This window comes from Convolutriloba macropyga, chromosome 4 (assembly GCF_964194025.1).
Source record: "Convolutriloba macropyga chromosome 4, txConMacr16.3, whole genome shotgun sequence".
Classification (NCBI taxonomy): Eukaryota; Metazoa; Xenacoelomorpha; order Acoela; family Convolutidae; genus Convolutriloba; species Convolutriloba macropyga.
Window position 1 is genome coordinate 54,853,927 of NC_134471.1, and position 12,853 is coordinate 54,866,779.

Sequence of the window (12,853 nt, forward strand, 5' to 3'; positions counted from 1 at the left end):
ATATCTAAAATTGAATCTCGCTTGAAATCTCATTAGATTCTCGAATGATAAATTCTCGGGTGGAAAAAAACTGCACTTTTTGACAATCGATTTGCAGTGTGCTTACACCCAACTAACTTAACATCCAGATAAAAAGAGCCACTACAATTTAAACATATTTAGGGGTGGCATGACAAGCCATTGAGGATTTGGTCGATTTCGTTGGAATAATTTTTGAGATTCTTGACTTAAACTGACTAAACTTAAAACTGAAAATGGAATTTTTAATTTTTTCTCAAATTTTTTCATTAGAAAACGATTTACCAAACGATTGCTCTAAATGCCTTCTCTAATGTATGAAGAACTGGACGTGCAACATAGTGGATTGTCTAATTCACAGAAAACGGAGGGTCCCATAGCATGTCGTTGCTGGGATATGGATGCTAAACTCGCGCGCGCGTCTTCAATGGCACTTTCGTTTGCTTCGATTTTGTTGGCTTCTAGGGCGGAGGAGGGCCTAGTTATGTTCGAAGTAACGCGTGCAGAAAAAGTTCCCACTCTTTCTATTCCAATTTTTGGCTGTATGGGAGTGGGGATAGAATTGTTGTGTACAGTAACAGGGCTGTCGGTGTCGTGATAGATCTCCGTCTTCCTTAATTTTGGTCCTCTTGTTCTCGATACTTGCGAGTTCTCAGTTAAAGAATTATTAGAGGGACTTGGATGTGTCGAGTGAAGTGTCCCTTATGACTGCTTACGCGAATTGAATTTAAAATGTGGACTGCTGCATGCCAGGTTGATGTGATCTTTGCCTTTGGAAGATTGGTTGACCCAATAATCGCATTTTGAAGCTTGCTTTTTGTGGCTTTCAAAAATTAATCTCGGTCTGCGTAATTTCGGGATTCCCATATGTACGCATTTTGGACATTTGAGCTCATGGTCTTACTGGGGGTTGAGTGTGTGCTATTGCATGGAGGCTGTTTATGTTGTCGTTTACGTTGTCCCCCGATTTGTTTTCATAACTTTCTTTAGTGCTGGTGGAGTTTTGCCTCGGTGGGTTTCGTTAACTGCGCTTCTTGTCTTCGCTTAGCTTGCACCGTAAACTCCCCGGTGACGCCTCCAGAACTTCAGCATAAAAATTTTTTGACTGTATTTCTCGAATATTAATATTTGCAATCACCATTACTGATTTCTGAAGTTCTAATTTAAAAGTAGAGTGACAGTTGAATGAATTCTGGTTCCGGGAGAGCGAACCTCGAATAGGTCGTCTAGTTGCCTTTTGTTTCTCTGGTTGGGTTCAAATTTTCCAGCACTCGCTACAAGAGCAAACAGTTCTGTTCTGTGAAAGGGTTGACTCTTGTCCGGAAAAAACACAAACCTGTTCCCGATGCTCGGGTCTCTTTTGTATCGAGAGACTCTATCTTTTATCAAGGATGCTTAGCTGGCCTTCAGTTACTCCTCACTTCTGTAATCGGAGTTGTTCCACGCGTCATCTTCTAGAAGTTGTGGAGACGTCAGCGTCTCCAAGTCGAAACTGTTATGTTTATCCCAGTTCCAATCAAGTACACAATGGCCCAATTTGGTTCCTGATTTTTATGGTGTTTTTTACTTGTCTACCGCAATCGGCTTTAAATGGCGATAGATTATTATATCGCCGCTTACAAACTGTTTATTGGAGGATAACTGTTCCTCAAACTTTTTGTTCCGACCCTCTTGAGGGGGGAGGAACTATATACTCATATGGGTTTTTTTTTGTTCCGTGAATTTTCGCCGCTCGATATATTCATCGTAGAGAGTTGAGACTGGTATCATTAGAAAGCTCGTCCAGCGTAGAATATGAAATTAAAAAGATTTTTTTAGTTTTCGTTTTCTACTGGGAGTTATCGAGGTTTAAACTTCTGAGAAAAGAAGAGTGAATTCACGTTGTTTTTATTCACATTTTCCGGAATTTTTGCCTAAATTTTCGTCAATTTTGCTAAAATTTGTTATGATTTTTAAGAATAGTGTCGTTGATTTTATTTTTGAAGACGAACAAGCATTGTTGATTGTTTTGATTTAATTTTTTTGGTCAAAAAGTCTGGATAAACATTTCAAAATTTAGCCTTTTTCATCAAAAACAGCACGAAATAAGCTACTTTAGTCCACTTTGATTAAATTTGCCGACAGTACACCCCCAAACAACACTCTTACAATCTTTGTAGACTCAAAATTGGGCTATTTCTACTTCAACTTCCGATGCTAGTGCTTCGTAATTAAAACTTTGCCGTTTTTTGCTAACTCTACTCGTTGGTTATCAAAAACGCGGCATTTATTTTGAGTTTTCAACTAACAAATTATCTATATCTACAACATTCGAAAAATCAATTGTTCCTAACGGACAATAAGTATTAGCAGGGCTAGTTTTGGGCCGTTCTTAGACTGTTACAATCCAAAAAAAATCGGGTTGTAATCAGTCGGTCTTTTTTTTTAAAAAAAAGACTTTTTTTTAATAATTAAGAACAGAACATATCAAATCAAAGCCAAGGAGTGATAGGTCCAACCAATTCGCTTGCTAAGCAGCTCCAAGCTAATGCATTTAGTTTTTTAATTGAAAGTTTATGGTCGTTTCTTTATTTAAAAATAATTGAATTTTCAATAAATAATGGCTTAATTAACTTTTCCTCTATATTTTTCTTAATTTGTTCGTTTTCCAGCTTAGTGTCAGCAAAGAAAGACTGCTTTTTCTTTCTACTGATTTAACATTTATTCTCGGTTGCAGTTTTAAGCCTGAAGTTATTGTTTTCTGGCTTTGATACTACAAGATTTCAGATTTTTGTTTGTTTTGATATTTGCCAGTTATTCGCGTTTTCTAATTTTGTCACAATATCACATTATTGACAGTTCTCATGTTACCTTATTGGCATTCAAAATAAGACACAATTGAACATATTAAAATCCTGAAAGATATAGATCATCGTTTTAACGGCCTCGACGCCTCTTTCTTGAAGAAATCAATTGAATTTCTTAATTTTATCTTCGACTGTCATTTATACTTTGTCGTTTCGGTCGTATGAAATTTCCTGTATAGTGATAGCTTTCATTGGTTTTTCATGGAAAAAAAGAAGAACCGATGTTCTGATATTAGTAGATAGCTGATGGCTTTCATGACTTTGAAAACAAACGTTTTCCAAAATTAAAAAAAAAAAAACTTTTTAACTTAGCAATTTTGTTCTTTTTATGTTTCTTTTTGTTACCTAATCTCGTTAGTTAATTACAGGTCAAATATGACATTGTGGGTGTCAAGGGAATAAAAGAGATTGGTGTCCCAAAATTTTTTTTAAAAGAATTTGTTATGACCTTGCTGGCTTCGACACCGGTTTTTCACAAAAAAAAAGTAAATTAATTTGATTTTTGTCATATTTGACGTTCTTTTTGTAGATGCAAGAAATTTTCTGGATAATTACAGATCTTGAGGGCTTCTTTTTCATGAATAAACGACCCTATTTAAATAGCTCTTTTCGTAATTAATGCCTTTCATGACATTGAATGTAATTTTGTTTCGAAAAAAAAGTTAAAAGTATTACATACTTTAGCACTTCGCTTTTTTGTCTACTTATTACCTAGTCTTACTAATGAATGGCCACGTACTACATTATAGCTGTTTCAAGAATGCGCAATCAAATATATTTTGAGTGCCAGAATTTGGCTTGACGGTTTTGACAGCGTTTTCTGGCAAGTTTCAATTGAAATTTTGTTTGTTCTTTGTTGTTCTTTTTAGCCGCTTTAAAAAATGAATAAGGACAGGTCCTAATGCCCTTCAATAGAAGCGGTGGTAATTGTAAATTTGTGGTAATATTAATTGATTCCTAATGGTATTTATTACTTTGAAGTTAACTGTTTCAAAAAAATAAGTTAATTTTTTTACTTTACTGTTTTTGTTCTTTTTATGTTTCTTTTTGTTACCTAATCTCGTTAGTTAATTACAGGTCAAATATGACATTATGGGTGTCAAGGGAATAAAAGGGATTGGTGTCCCAAAATTTTTTTTTAAAGAATTTGTTATGACCTTGCTGGCTTCGACACCGGTTTCTCACAAAAAAAAAGTAAGTTAATTTGATTTTTGTCATATTTGACGTTCTTTTTGTAGATGCAAGATATATTCTAGATAAAAACAGATCCTCGAGGGCTTCTTTTTCATACATAAACGACTCTATTTAAATAGCTCTTTTCGTAATTAATGCCTTTCATGACATTGAATGTAATTTTGTTTCGAAAAAAAGGTTAAAAGTAATACATACTTTAGCACTTCGCTTTTTTGTCTACTTGTTACCTAGTCTTACTAATGAATGGCCACGTACTACATTATAGCTGTTTCAAGAATGCGCAATCAAATATATTTTGAGTGCCAAAATATAGCTTGACGGTTTTGACAGCGTTTTCTGGCAAGTTTCAATTGAAGTTTTGTTTGTTCTTTGTTGTTCTTTTTAGCCGCTTTAAAAAATGAATAAGGACAGGTCCTAATGCCCTTCTATAGAAGCGGTAGTAATCGTAAATTTGTGGTAATATTAATTGATTCCTAATGGTATTTATTACTTTGAAGTTAACTGTGTCATAAAAAATAGGTTAACTTTTTTAATTTACTGTTTTTGTTCTTTTTTGTATAACTGTTACCAAACCTTTTTATGGACTGGTCGCATATGTTTTCTGGTGATTTATAAGTTATTTTTGTTTAGTTTTAGGTTTATGTTGACTTTGTTATTAAATTTAGTTTTTAAGAGGGACAAAATTTTTTTGATGTAATTAATGTTTGTTGTTGTTGTTGTTGTTGTTTGATTTTGCTGTTCGTCTTGACTCGCTTTCTTAATATTGACATATTACAGCCATCTAATGCATCAATTTTTACTCCACTGAGTTATTTGCTCTGGAGGCTATCTTATCGTTCATACAGAATTTTTTGAAAAAGAGTTGGGCTTTTTTGGGATTCGCAAAAAATATTTTTTGGGTTTTTCGATCTGTTCCTCATTTGCCAGACAATTATGCCAAAATTGTGGATGGGCGGGGTCGGAACCTTATGTGCCATCGCACATTACCGAGCCGCCTTGTTTAAATCAGTTCTCTTATCAACTAGTTCGTTTTGGCGTTTAATCATGGACAAGTGCGTTTAAATGTTTAAATAAACGTTCCGCAATGCCGATTGCGTGATTGTCGGCTTTACTTTCCACGCCATCTGTCACTCTCCTTTCACCCATTAAGTTTTATTCATCAGTGCTTTAAATAATCAAACCAGTGCTTCAATTCCAGAAATTAATTAGTGCTTTAAACCTTTCATTCAGCCAGTACACTAGTGTTACCTTATTCAAAGTTTAGAGCCTTTATTCAGGGAAATAAACCATCTTATTTTCGGTGCTAATTTCAACCTCTTCTCTCAATCTTAACTCTAGCTGCTTACGTCTGATCTCTCTTCAAAAGAATTAGCCCATCTTTATTGTCTAACCATTCCTGCAGCTTTAATTCTTCTCTTGTCTTAACTTTGTTCATCTTAACCTTTATTTTAATTTGTCTTAACTTAACCTTTATTTTTCTTAAATCTTTTAATTGTCTTTAATTCAATGCTTTTGTTCATAACATTTTTCCAAGAAAACATAAACTGGGTGGCTCCAACATAAACATGTGTATATCCTTATATTCGTGCAGATTATATATGTTTTATAGGAAAATTGTAAAACCCAATTCCTTAAAATTTCCATGAAAAATTTTCATAAAGTCCGGTATTGTCACCCCCATTTCGTGCCTCATAGTTACGTGATAATTTTCCATTAGATATCCATAAATAATGCTATAATTTAGTTCATACTCAGATAGATCTCAATGCCTTATATAGCCAGTATTTCCATCTAGACCTGTAACCCCTAATTTGTTTACGTTTACTAAAAACAACTGTAGATTGACAGCTTATTGATAAACATAATAAGTGCGTAAAAACCTCAACAATTACATCTTTGATTTCTCTGACGATGAATTTGCATCTTTGGTAAACAACTTCCTGAGAAACTATGTATTTGGTGAATTAGTTATTCTAATAAAGTGGGTGCTAATACGGAAATTGTATATGTATTTGACAAACATCAAGAGACCTACAAAAGCCGGAAATTGCCCAACTTGTAGATCAGTAAGTATTTTCGGAGGAAGGACCAATACAACTCAAGGAAGAGCTCTGAGGAACCCACGATCACCAGAAAACCGGAGAACCAGCCTGACAATCAGTTGACCACAATCTCTTGAAAACTTGATCAAACTTGAAAAGTTCTTATGGATTATTTTTGATTAATTCTCGTTTAAATAATTAAAGATTGAACTGGAAAATCTTTATAAATTGCTAAGTTAAAACTGGTTTCTTTAGAACTGAGTAAAAACTGAGTAAAGCATTAAAATACAAGGCAATTAGTGGACATATCACGCATCCGAACCGCTCAATAAAAGGCTATTACTAGCTAATTCTATTCAAAAATTATCTGCTAAAAATCGCACTGTGAAACATCTAATTAAGTCCTTTTAAAATGAAAATTATTCGAGTTAATTACTTCTAATATTAATCTCAATAACACCATGAGGAGCTCTTCTAAAGTCATTGCGTATCACTTCAAATGCAAACTCGCCTTTATACAAGGCTCAACATATGCTAATTTTTTATTCCAAATCTAAAATCGATTTTTGAATTTAGAGTCGGTAAAGTTTAACCTTTTAGGTTGAACCTTAATCAAAATATAATCTTTTAGGAAAATGCAGCAACGCACCAAAACAACTATTGACTTTTTAAGCCCATGGTGAACCTTTGTATACGCTGATGGTAACAAGACGCTGAAAAAATGCCACAAAAACACGAGCATTGCGTTCTTACTGTTGATTTTTGTTTCTGTCCTATAGGACAGAAACAAAAATCAACAGTAAGAACGCAATGCTCGTGTTTTTGTGGCATTTTTTCAGCGTCTTGTTACCATCAGCGTATACAAAGGTTCACCATGGGCTTAAAAAGTCAATAGTTGTTTTGGTGCGTTGCTGCATTTTCCTAAAAGATAACAATGGTTTATAAACCATTGTTTTAATAAGAGCATAGGTTAAAGAGGGTCATTTACTGTCTGACTGAACTTGAAAAAAATGTCTATTTTGCAATGAAAAAAAATAGAGAGTAACGACACATTTGGACAAGAACGCAATGAATTCATAATCCAACAACCTGATGATTATTCCTCGCCTGTGTATTTTTCAACGCACCGTACCCCCTGTGTGAGTTCAAAATTGGTCTGCGTAATAAACGAGGACCTCAACTTGGGTATAGGTATAATATACTTCATAATAAACATGTGTAGATAAGTTTCCAAACCAGTCATGTTGTAGAACTGTAGTGTCGGCCAGAACAACTGTAATCCACGAATGAGATCCCATCAAACGTGCGAAGGAAAGATTACGAGTCCTCTATGAAGTTCAGACCTAAAGTTATAGTTATAGTTATAAAATAAATAGTTTATATAGTTATAATTTATTCAATTTTGGAAAAATTACCCAGGTTAAGGTCTAGACCCAAATTTGCTTCTGATCAGACTTTCCAGACCAAAATTATCTCTGATCAGACTTTCCAGACCAAAATTATCTCTGATCAGACTCTCCAGACCGAAATTATCTCTGATCAGACTTTCTAGACTGAATGAGTTCAGATCAGACTTTCCAGACCGAAGGAGTTCTGATCAGACCATCTCCAGACCATGGTCCAGACTGAAATTCAGACCATTGCCCGGACCTTAATCAGACTATGATCAGACCCAATTTCAGACCCAAGTAGCCTCTGATCAGATTCAGTCGAGATCATCTCCCCAGCTGACCACTCAAAAACACTCAAAATCGCCATCGTCAGCCCTCCCGTCCTTTAACCACAACATTTAAATTGTCCACTCTCCTCCCCCTATCGAGTTGAAATCCCCCCTCATCAGCCTTCTTCTCAACCCTAACCCCATCGCTTGACCCCCACTCACAACACACACACAGACAAACACACACAGTCACACACACAGACACAGACAGACACAGACAAACAGACACAGACAAACCGATAACCCCATAAACGCACACACAAAACTTACACACGTTGGTTGAGATTTTACTGCAAAATTAGCTATAAAATAAAAGATTTGCGATGAATTTGAATAAAAATATTAGACCTCTGATCAGACACAAGTGCGCTCGAAGTCGCCTCTGATCAGACGCAATTGCGCTCGAAGTCGCCTCTGATCAGACCCAAGTGCGCTCGAAAAGATTATGATCAGACCCAATTGCGCTCGAAGTCGCGTCTGATCAGACCCAAGTGCGCTCGAAGGGGTTATGATCAGACCCAATTGCGCTCGAATCCGCCTATGATCAGACGCAATTGCGCTCGAAATTGCCTCTGATCAGACTCAAGTGCGCTAGAAATAGTCTGATCAGGGAAAGATTTTTCTTATGAAAAAATTTTCTAATTTTGCTATAATATGTTCATTTAAAAAAACTGATGTTTGTAGTATTTAATTCATCTAAGGAAAAATCAATTATAAAAGTATTGCTAAAGAAAACGAAACCCAACTGTTGAGAACAAATTTTATTTAGTGTACCCATTAGTGTATATTTCTGACTCAATGGATGAGTTTAGACAGCTTTCCGTAAGAAACATCGTGGTCTCCAGTTGATCAAAGTTTCTTCTGAAGGGGACCGGCCTCTGTTATCGGCTGGACTCCTGTTTTCTGATCAGAGCTATCGGACTTTAGTTGAGTCTCTGATCAGAACGCTGCGTTATGGCTGCCAGCTGGCAAAGTCAATATCTCTCATTAAAAAAACAAGAAAATAAAAAAAAATGCGCTCGAATGGTCCCTGATCAGAACCAATTGCGTTAAAAAGCATTTCTGATCAGACCCAATTGCGCTCGATGAGGTTATGATCAGACCCAAATGCGCTCAAAGTCGCCTCTGATCAGACAAAAGTGCGCTCGAAGAGGTTATGATCAGACCCAATTGCGCTCGAAGTCGCCTCTGATCAGACAAAAGTGCGCTCGAAGAGGTTATGATCAGACCCAATTGCGCTCGATGTTGCCTCTGACCAGGCCCAAGTGCGCTCGAATCCGCCTATGATCAGACTTTTCAGACCGAAATGACCTCTGATCAGACCATCTCCAGACCATGGTCCAGACCGTAGTAGGCTCGAACTTCCGAAAAGACCCTGTAATTTTGGTCTGGGAACACACAGGTGTGCGCTCGACTGGGTATGATCATAACTCAATTTGAGTCTGGACCTCAACCTGGGTAGTTTGTTGGGTGTTTGCTTAGGAACACAAAGTTAAGCAATGCGACCGAAAACAAGTTATTGTCCTGCTATCAAATTAGGTTGGGCTGCTACCGATCACACGATACGGGATCTCTTTATGTATGCAGTCTAATTTGACAAAAGATATAACAAATCGAAGGCAAAGATATATGCCTAAGACTTGTCTGTGCTATAAGTCTCAATTTAAAATCGTTGGGGGGCTGAAAGTCTTTAATTTATCAAAGAGTAATTATAAAATTACCGCTTACTAATTACCAGTTGCGTCGTTGTGAAATCGAGATGAGCTGCCTAGCGATCGATCAGTTCTTCTGGTTAGTCGGGTGGTAGTTCAGTTTTGACAAAAAAACTTATCAAATTTAATGAAGGAATTGTTGGTTAGGTTGTTTATTTTTTAGTCAAATATTTTCTAGTTGAAAGTTATATGCAACCTCTTTTTCGAATTTAGAGTTAGTTATCAAAAAATGGACGCAGTTGTCTGCTGCTGATTTCTGGTTGTAGTTTCTGTCTCTCTAATTTTTATCCGTCCCACTTCGCTGAGGGAAAAAATAAATTCCTCTCAGCTCAGTTTGGGCCGATAGGGAGCAAATCAAAAACTCACGTTCATAGTGAGGTGCTTATTAATTTTCCTATTGGCCGAGAAGTCAAAAGAATTAACTCTTTTTTATCTCACGGAAAAATTATTGAAACTCCAAAAAATAATAAAGATCTAAAAAGCTGAGAGCATCAATTATTGATCTCAAAGGCGCCTGTTTTCTGCTTTCCCCCTCTTCTAAAACCGCAACAAATATGGTTTTTTCAAAAACACTCAAAATCGCCATCGTCAGCCCTCCCGTCCTTTAACCACAACACTTAAATTGTCCACTCTCCTCCCCCTATCGAGTTGAACTCCCCTCTCATCAGCCTTCTTCTCAACCCTAACCCCATCGCTTGACCCCCACTCACAACACACACACTCACACACACACACACACACACAAAAAGTTTCTGTCCTATAGGACAGAAACAAAAATCAACATTAAGAACGCAATGCTCGTGTTTTTGTGGCATTTTTTCAGCGTCTTGTTACCATCAGCGTATACAAAGGTTCACCATGGGCTTAAAAAGTCAATAGTTGTTTTGGTGCGTTGCTGCATTTTCCTAAAAGATAACAATGGTTTATAAACCATTGTTTTAATAAGAGCATAGGTTAAAGAGGGTCATTTACTGTCTGACTGAACTTGAAAAAAATATCTATTTTGCAATGAAAAAAAATAGAGAGTAACGACACATTTGGACAAGAACGCAATGAATTCATAATCCAACAACCTGATGATTATTCCTCGCCTGTGTATTTTTCAACGCACCGTACCCCCTGTGTGAGTTCAAAATTGGTCTGCGTAATAAACGAGGACCTCAACTTGGGTATAGGTATAATATACTTCATAATAAACATGTGTAGATAAGTTTCCAAACCAGTCATGTTGTAGAACTGTAGTGTCGGCCAGAACAACTGTAATCCACGAATGAGATCCCATCAAACGTGCGAAGGAAAGATTACGAGTCCTCTATGAAGTTCAGACCTAAAGTTATAGTTATAGTTATAAAATAAATAGTTTATATAGTTATAATTTATTCAATTTTGGAAAAATTACCCAGGTTAAGGTCTAGACCCAAATTTGCTTCTGATCAGACTTTCCAGACCAAAATTATCTCTGATCAGACTTTCCAGACCAAAATTATCTCTGATCAGACTCTCCAGACCGAAATTATCTCTGATCAGACTTTCTAGACTGAATGAGTTCAGATCAGACTTTCCAGACCGAAGGAGTTCTGATCAGACCATCTCCAGACCATGGTCCAGACTGAAATTCAGACCATTGCCCGGACCTTAATCAGCCTATGATCAGACCCAATTTCAGACCCAAGTAGCCTCTGATCAGATTCAGTCGAGATCATCTCCCCAGCTGACCACTCAAAAACACTCAAAATCGCCATCGTCAGCCCTCCCGTCCTTTAACCACAACATTTAAATTGTCCATTCTCCTCCCCCTATCGAGTTGAAATCCCCCCTCATCAGCCATCTTCTCAACCCTAACCCCATCGCTTGACCCCCACTCACAACACACACACAGACAAACACACACAGTCACACACACAGACACAGACAGACACAGACAAACAGACACAGACAAACCGATAACCCCATAAACGCACACACAAAACTTACACACGTTGGTTGAGATTTTACTGCAAAATTAGCTATAAAATAAAAGATTTGCGATGAATTTGAATAAAAATATTAGACCTCTGATCAGACACAAGTGCGCTCGAAGTCGCCTCTGATCAGACGCAATTGCGCTCGAAGTCGCCTCTGATCAGACCCAAGTGCGCTCGAAAAGATTATGATCAGACCCAATTGCGCTCGAAGTCGCGTCTGATCAGACCCAAGTGCGCTCGAAGGGGTTATGATCAGACCCAATTGCGCTCGAATCCGCCTATGATCAGACGCAATTGCGCTCGAAATTGCCTCTGATCAGACTCAAGTGCGCTAGAAATAGTCTGATCAGGGAAAGATTTTTCTTATGAAAAAATTTTCTAATTTTGCTATAATATGTTCATTTAAAAAAACTGATGTTTGTAGTATTTAATTCATCTAAGGAAAAATCAATTATAAAAGTATTGCTAAAGAAAACGAAACCCAACTGTTGAGAACAAATTTTATTTAGTGTACCCATTAGTGTATATTTCTGACTCAATGGATGAGTTTAGACAGCTTTCCGTAAGAAACATCGTGGTCTCCAGTTGATCAAAGTTTCTTCTGAAGGGGACCGGCCTCTGTTATCGGCTGGACTCCTGTTTTCTGATCAGAGCTATCGGACTTTAGTTGAGTCTCTGATCAGAACGCTGCGTTATGGCTGCCAGCTGGCAAAGTCAATATCTCTCATTAAAAAAACAAGAAAATAAAAAAAAATGCGCTCGAATGGTCCCTGATCAGAACCAATTGCGTTAAAAAGCATTTCTGATCAGACCCAATTGCGCTCGATGAGGTTATGATCAGACCCAAATGCGCTCAAAGTCGCCTCTGATCAGACAAAAGTGCGCTCGAAGAGGTTATGATCAGACCCAATTGCGCTCGAAGTCGCCTCTGATCAGACAAAAGTGCGCTCGAAGAGGTTATGATCAGACCCAATTGCGCTCGAAGTTGCCTCTGACCAGGCCCAAGTGCGCTCGAATCCGCCTATGATCAGACTTTTCAGACCGAAATGACCTCTGATCAGACCATCTCCAGACCATGGTCCAGACCGTAGTAGGCTCGAACTTCCGAAAAGACCCTGTAATTTTGGTCTGGGAACACACAGGTGTGCGCTCGACTGGGTATGATCATAACTCAATTTGAGTCTGGACCTCAACCTGGGTAGTTTGTTGGGTGTTTGCTTAGGAACACAAAGTTAAGCAATGCGACCGAAAACAAGTTATTGTCCTGCTATCAAATTAGGTTGGGCTGCTACCGATCACACGATACAGGATCTCTTTATGTATGCAGTCTAATTTGACAAAAGATATAACAAATCGA

The 12,853-nt window shown here is 37.3% G+C and overlaps 2 protein-coding genes across 2 annotated transcripts in view; both read left to right on the top strand.

Annotated features, from left to right (window-relative positions):
- LOC142337770 (uncharacterized) overlaps nt 1-12,853 on the top strand; it is a 346,563-nt gene that overhangs the window by 30,697 nt on the left and 303,013 nt on the right. The gene's annotated exons all lie outside the window — the stretch shown is intronic.
- Nucleotides 1-12,853, top strand: part of LOC142337764 (dynactin subunit 4-like) — a 618,078-nt gene that overhangs the window by 30,696 nt on the left and 574,529 nt on the right. The gene's annotated exons all lie outside the window — the stretch shown is intronic.